Genomic DNA, 7,500 nt, shown 5'->3' with positions numbered 1-7,500 from the left:
TGTACTGTGTGCACTAACCTGATTAATGAGACATTTAAATAGCTAGGAAGAAGCTTCGTACCTGGGTAAGGGGCTTCCAAAAGAACACTTCTGGCCCTTATCTTCCAAGTGAGAAGATGAGGGCGTATCTTTTCCCTAAGGCATCAGCTGATGCAGTGATTCCCTAGCCTCAAGAGGAGATCCCCTAAGTTCAGATCCAGGTGGATGCTGAAGTCGCGGTCGCGATGCAAGACATCCAGCTAAATGACAGGATGTCTGATGTGGACGGGTGTCAGGAGGAAGACCTCCTGGCAGAAGCCCAGGATGAAGTTCAAGCCCCTCTACATCGGCCGGTCTCCCAGTAGAGCTGGGACAGGCCCTCTCTTCTATTGTTGGAATGATCCAACAAATGCAGAAGGAGATCCAGGAGAAGGCGGCTGCAATGGAACTGCGAATGCAGTGCCTTGCAGAATTACATGTGCCCCAGAAAAAGCTCAATGTGAAAGACCTTCCCTTGTGCTCAGATGCTAACCCATGGAGGTATGCTGAGCACATGCCGATGACGACTGGAAAGATCGTCATCTCGGATAAGCTGGGCTCAGTTCCCCTGGAGGGTGGAATTCTGGCCCAGCAAGGCATCATATCCGGACTGTTATGTCCGGCTGAGGAAGGAACCAGCTTCAAAGGAGGAGACAGAGCCGAAGGAGGTCATAGTGATGGACCATGCTAAGGCTCAAGCTCTACTTTCATCCTCGATGAAAGAGAGGGGCTTCTCTAACTCAAAGGTAGCTGCATTGAATAGGAAGCTCCCTTCCTTTGTGTCCTCGCCTACTAGAGCCTTCCCCCTTTTACAGAAAGGGTTTCTGGCTGTACTAAAAGCAATCGAGGCCGGCAAGTCTTGCCCCTCCCTAGAGGAGTGTAAACCCTAGTCGCTGGCCCTGCCTATGGACCACAAAGACTGGAAGGACGTCCATCTTACGTTCTCAGTGGGAAAGTTGGAGGCTGATATTGCCGGACGTCAGTTCGGCAAGGACCTCCCTAAGCTGTCTGACTTTCTTTTGCGAAGTGAGTTCGATACAAAAGAAAGACTGACTGCCACAATGTCTCTTCAGACTACTCTCGAGACGATGGCAAGTGACCCCAAGGTCCATGAAATGTTCATGGTAGTGGCCAAGTCTCATCTGGCCACAGTGACGAAGGACCTTTATGGCTTCGTCAAGGCAAGGAGAGCTTGTAGGGAGTTCGTGTTTACCTCGGCTACGGTGAGGCACGAGCTAAAGAAACTAATCTCCTCCAACATTTGGGGAAAAGACCTTTTTCCCTACCGACTTGGTCAAAGAAGTTGTTGATAAAGCCGCCTTGGAGAATAGAAACCTTCTCCAGAAGTGAGGCCTGGCTATCAAAAGAAAGTCTTCCCCGGATGAGGGTCCTCAACCAAAGAGGAAGACTATGAGGACTAGGCTACCGTCTCGGCCAGCCAAGCCTCTTAGACAGCAACAGCAACTGCAATTGCCATTGCCCCCAGCGCCCCAGATCGTGGCACAAACCCCGACCACCTTTCAGTGGGTACCCCAGGCCGTGTCGACACAGTCCACGGCATTCACCCCAGCGTTCGAAGGGCAGTCTATTTCCTTTCGAACAAAGCCTAGAGGAGCAGCCAGAGGCTCGTTTAGACGCCCCTCAAGGGGAAGGGGATTCAGGGGTGGTCGTGGTCAGGAAGGCAAGACCTCAGGACGGCAGTCCAAGTGAGGTGATACCGGTAGGAGGGAGACTTCTGAAATTTCGGGATCGGTGGACCTTCGATCCCTGGGCCCACAGCCTACTCATGAATGGACTGGGCGGGAGCTGGTACAGCACTCCACTCCCGCACCTTCGGTTTTTCCAACACTCCACCCCCGTTATGGAGGAGTACGTTCAAGAACGGTTGGAGAAAAAGGGTGAAGCCCATCAATTTCTAAGGGAGGCTGTTTTGTGTTCCCAAGAAAGACTCGGAAAAGCTCAGAGTCATTCTGGACTTGTCGCCACTTAACAAGTTCATAGTGAATTGCAAATTCAAAATGCTAACACTGCAACACATAAGGACCTTACTGCCCAAGAGGGCATATTCCGTCTCTATAGACTTGTCAGACGCCTACTGGCACATTCCAATTAGCCATCGACTCTCCCCCTACCTAGGGTTCAGGCTACAACGAAGACTATACGCCTTCGGAGCCATGCCATTCGGGCTAAACATAGCCCCATGGATTTTTACGAAGCTTGCGAGCGTAGATCTCAAACAATTTCGCCTAAAGGGAAATCAGGTAGTAGCCTACCTGGACGACTGGTTGGTGTGGGCAGCATCCGAGACAGAATGCTTGCAAGCTTCCAGTCAAGTGATCCAGTTCCTAGAGTACCTAGGCTTCAAGATCAACAGAAAAAGTCTCGACTTTCTACATCTCAAAAGTTCCAGTGGCTAAGATCCACTGGGACCTTTTGTCACACCATTTCTCCACCCCAGCGAAGAAAAGGAAGGAGATAGCGGGTTCTGTCAAGAGACTTCAAGATTCCAAAAGGATATCAAGACACGAGCAGGAGAGAGTACTGCGCTCTCTCCAGTTTGCTTCGATGACAGACCCAGTGCTAAGAGCACAGCTAAAGAATGCAATCGGAGTTTGGAGAAATTATGCATCAAACGCGTGAAGAGATCTGAGAAGACCAGCCGCTTCGGCTAAGTACTCTTCTCAGGCCTTGGTCCCAAGCCAGACATCTAAAGAAGTCAGGTTCTTCTTCAGCCACCTCCCCCGTCGGTGACGATTCACTCAGACGCCTCGAAGGAGGGATGGGGAGGTCACTCTCATCGGAAAAAAGGTCCAGGCTATTCAAGACCTTTCTCATAAAACTTTCTAGAAGCTAGGGCAGTGCTCCTTGCCTTAAAGAAAGTCTCCCCGCGTCATTCGTTCCACATAAAGTGGTAATAGACAGCGAGGTAGTTGTGAGATACTTGAATCGACAAGGATCGAGGTCACCACCTCTCAACCAGGTGATGTTGGCCGTCTTCCGATTGGCGGAAAAGAAGAAGTGGTACCTGTCGGCAGTTCACCTTCAAGGAGTCCGCAATGTGACAGCGGACGCTCTATCCAGGTTCACACCGATAGAGTCGGAATGGTCCTTAGACGCAGGATCATTCTCCTTCATTCTGAATCAGTCCCAGAACTGCAGATAGACCTCTTTGCGACGAAAGACAACAAGAAGTTGCCCCTGTACGTGCCCCGTACGAGGACCCCTTAGCGGAAGCAGTGGACGCGATGTCCTTCGACTGGAACAGATGGTCCAAGATTTATCTGTTCCCTCCTCACAACCTTCTGTTGAGGGTCCTCAACAAACTGAGATCCTTCAAAGGGTAGCGGCAATAGTGGCCCACAAGTGGCCGAACAGCGTGTGGTTCCTCCTGGCATTGGAACTGTAGCTGAAGTTTGTACCACTACCAGATCCAGTTCTGACCCAGCGAGTCCAGAAGTCAACTGTCTGCGCTTCATTACAGAAAACCCGGACCCTGCAGTTCATGATTTTCTCTCCCTAGCGGTGAGAAAGCGCTTCGGGATTTCGAAAGCCAGTATAGACTTCCTTGAGGAATATAAATGCAAATCTACTAGAAGGCAATATGAGTCATCTTGGAGAAAATGGGTGGCCTTTTGTCAAGGCGAAGATTCCGCAGGAGATCTTGACAGACTTCTGCTTATCTTTTTTCCCCACCTCCATGGTCAAGGGTTGGCAGCGAACACGATTTCAGCGTGTAAGTCTGCTTTGACAAGACCCATTCTATATGCCTTCCAGGTCGACCTAGGTAACGAGATCTTTAATAAAGTCCCGAAAGCCTGTGCTAGGCTCAGACCTTCAGCACCTCCAAAGCCCATTTCATAGTCTTTAGACAAGTTCTTCATTTCGCTTCTCTGTTGAGCAATGAAGAGTGTGCGTTAAAGGATTTGACACAAAAAGTTATTTTCCTATTTTGCACTCGCGTCCGGGGCCAGGGTTAGTGAGATTGTAGCCCTCTCGAGAGAGGCAGGTCGTGTTCAGTTCCTGGATGGGGAAGAACTGAACCTGTTTCCGGATCCTACGTTTCTCGCCAAGAATGAGTTACCCACCAACAGGTGGGGTCCCTGGAGAATCTGCCCTCTGAAAGAAGATGCATCTCTATGTCCAGTAGAATGCCTAAAGGTCTATCTTCATAGAACTTCAGACTTCAAGGGTGGTCAACTATTCAGGGGAGAAACATCAGGCTCAAATTTATCTCTGAATCAACTCAGAGCGAAAATCACATATTTTATTCGCAGAGCGGATCCTGACAATACACCCGCAGGTCATGATCCGAGGAAAGTTGCCTCATTCTTAAATTTCTTTAATTGTATGGATTTTGAACATCTCCGTTCATACACTGGCTGGAAGTCTTCCAGAGTTTTCTTTCGCCACTATGCGAAGCAAGTAGAGGAACTAAAAGAGATCTGTGGTAGCAGTGGGTCGCGGTGTTAACCCTACTGTTTAACTCTGCGAGGAACAGTGGTCTTAATTGGGACGATTAATTCCAGGGTGAGTGTGTAGTTACATACTGTACTACAAACTAAGTGAGGGCACTGTGTTGCCCATCCAGACTGTTCCATTTCCGAAGGTGAACCTAGCATAAGTGCAGACATGTGTGCCGAGCGTTTCTAACGCTAATGTCATTGATTTGTAATACAGGCTTTTATGACTTTGATACCTCGGTATCTTAAAAGTGGCATCTAATGTTTTTTCTTTCAGACAAACAAGCTCTATTTACTATCATACTTATGCTTAAAGTTTTGGGTTATCCCCTTCTATATATATATATATATATATATATATATATATATATATATATATATATATATATATATATATATATATATATATATATATATATATATAATTGTGGTTAACCTGTCTATTTATTGCCTGTCAATAATCTGGTTCTTGAGAACCGTGCGTCTCCTTCACCTGTGTCAATTTATTGGTATAATTGAGCATTCATTCTATGTACCTTATCTGGGATAATTCTAATAGAATTGTTCCTTTATGCAAGCTATGTTGCATTGGTTTTCCTCCTATGCGGATATAAAACCTTTGTCCAATACAAGTATTGTGCGGAAAACTGGTCGATATTTCATATTGACGCAGTGGTCCTTTACAAACTATGCTTTACTTAATATAGGGCGAGACCACTATATTAGCTTGCCTGGTATTCATACATAGATATATGTACTCTTCGAGACTTTTCCAGAGTCTAGTAGGACTCTTCCCTGTAGGGGGCAGGAAGCTCTAACATAGTTTATAGTTAGTTGAAAAGATGTATAACGGTGACATCTTAGGTCTCTAGGTCTAGTCGACCGGGAAAAAATTACCTCCGGGGAGTACGGCACGTTCTGAGAATCCACAGATACAGTAATGCTCTGGTACACTTCCATCAGGACGACATGGCTTGAGCCCAAAAAACGGATTTTGAGCGAAGCGAAAAATCTATTTTTGGGTGAGATGGCCATGTCGTCCTGATGGACCCGACCCGCCCTTGCCTTTCTAAGAAAGGGCTGTAGGACCCCTCCCTACATACAGTATCTGTAGCACCTCGTGTACGCTACAAGGAATACAGATGGCGCCAGGACTGGCGCCAGGCACACATACGAATCGGGGGATAAGGAAGCCTTGTGAGCGGCTCCCCCTTTTTCTTTCCCGAATTCGTATCTCGTCAATCACCTCCTACGAGACGAAATCTCTGTCCAGGATGTAGATTGCCATGTGACGTGTCTAGAATACGTCCTCTGATATGTCGCGATATCCCTTTCACGAGGGATACTCGCTCCAGGAGTTAGAATTCTGGTACCTTAAGGTAAATTCTCTGGGAATATCGCCGTAGTTGTAATATACCCTAGGAAGCTACCCTATAGGAACTTCCATCAGGACGACATGGCCATCTCACCCAAAAATAGATTTTTCGCTTCGCTCAAAATCCGTTATATATATATATATATATATATATATATATATATATATATATATATATATATATATATATATATATATATATATATATACACTCTACGCACGCATAGGTACACAAAAACATACACACACACACACACACACACACATATATATATATATATATATATATATATATATATATATATATATATATATATATATATATATGTGTGTGTGTGTGTGTGTGTGTGTGTAATATACGCATATATAAATGTATTTGTGTATTTACATGTATAGGTTCCAACAAGAACCTGATTTTCCGTTCCAGATAAGAGCAAGTTTTTTCTTCTGCTTCCCAGCACGAAGGGTGAGGCTGCTAGTCCTACATCTAACCCTTTTATTCCCTCTCTTCCTTCCATCTTTAAAACATCGAAAAAGAGAGAGAGAGAGAGAGAGAGAGAGAGAGAGAGAGAGAGAGAGAGAGAGACAGAGAGAGAGAGAGAGAGAGAGAGAGAGAGAGAGAGAGACAGAGAGAGAGAGAGAGAGAGAGAGAGAGAGAGAGAGAGAACGGAGGTTTAATACCTGGCGATTCCACCGGTCACTTTCCTTGGAAAGCGGACACACCTGCCTTGCAGGGCAGAAAAGACCCAATCCTTTGCCCGCCTCGTGACCGTCATAGCCTTACTGTTAAAAATTATGACTTTGTCATCTTTCCATAATAAGGAAATTAAAATTCTTTATTATCAAAAATATATTTACCAAATATCTTATCAATATAAAATACAGAAAAAAACAAGTACAATTGCATTCAAGGAAAGAAGATAAGGTAGAAATACTCAACTACGGTAGGAGAGGACAGAATCTTATCCTATTAAAATTATACAAACAATAATTATCAGATTATTAAAAGATGTGTAGATGCTTCAAACACAAACGGGAATGTTTATTTGCAGAAAAGTTTTTACGTCGTATCGCTCGAACCCATCTTTTCAAGATCCTCATCTTTTGGAAAACTTCAAGCCAAAATATTAAAAGAATAATTTAACTTGCACAATTGTGTGTGTGTGTGTGTGTGTGTGTGTGTGTGTGGGTGTGCACTCTTTTAAGGTTTTGATTGTATGATACCTCATTATAAGACTATTTCATCGTTGTTACTGCAACTTTTTACAAAATATAATAAGTGTTTAACAGCTGAAAACACAAATCTAAATTCTACTATATTATACTAATATGACACTAACCTTAATATCACCAATTACTGCACGATACAGGGGCACTGTGTCCAAAGTGGATGAAGGAGATAAACGTATCGCGTAAATCATTAAATGAAATAGTTTAGTTCATGTTTTTATTGGTCTACAATTTATATATTTGTATTCGTTACCCCTGTAATGAATATAGAAAAAAAATGAAAAGGGAACTATTATAAAGAGTTTCTTTAATTATTTATGTGATGGTTTTTTGTCCTCATGGTTTATTTATTTATTTATTTTTTTTTTTTTTTGCAAAAGTTATAACCCACAGAATACATACCGATGAAAGGTAACA

Source organism: Palaemon carinicauda, chromosome 15, assembly GCF_036898095.1.
Source record: "Palaemon carinicauda isolate YSFRI2023 chromosome 15, ASM3689809v2, whole genome shotgun sequence".
In the NCBI taxonomy this organism is placed as follows: domain Eukaryota; kingdom Metazoa; phylum Arthropoda; class Malacostraca; order Decapoda; family Palaemonidae; genus Palaemon; species Palaemon carinicauda.
This window is presented reverse-complemented; position numbering follows the sequence as displayed.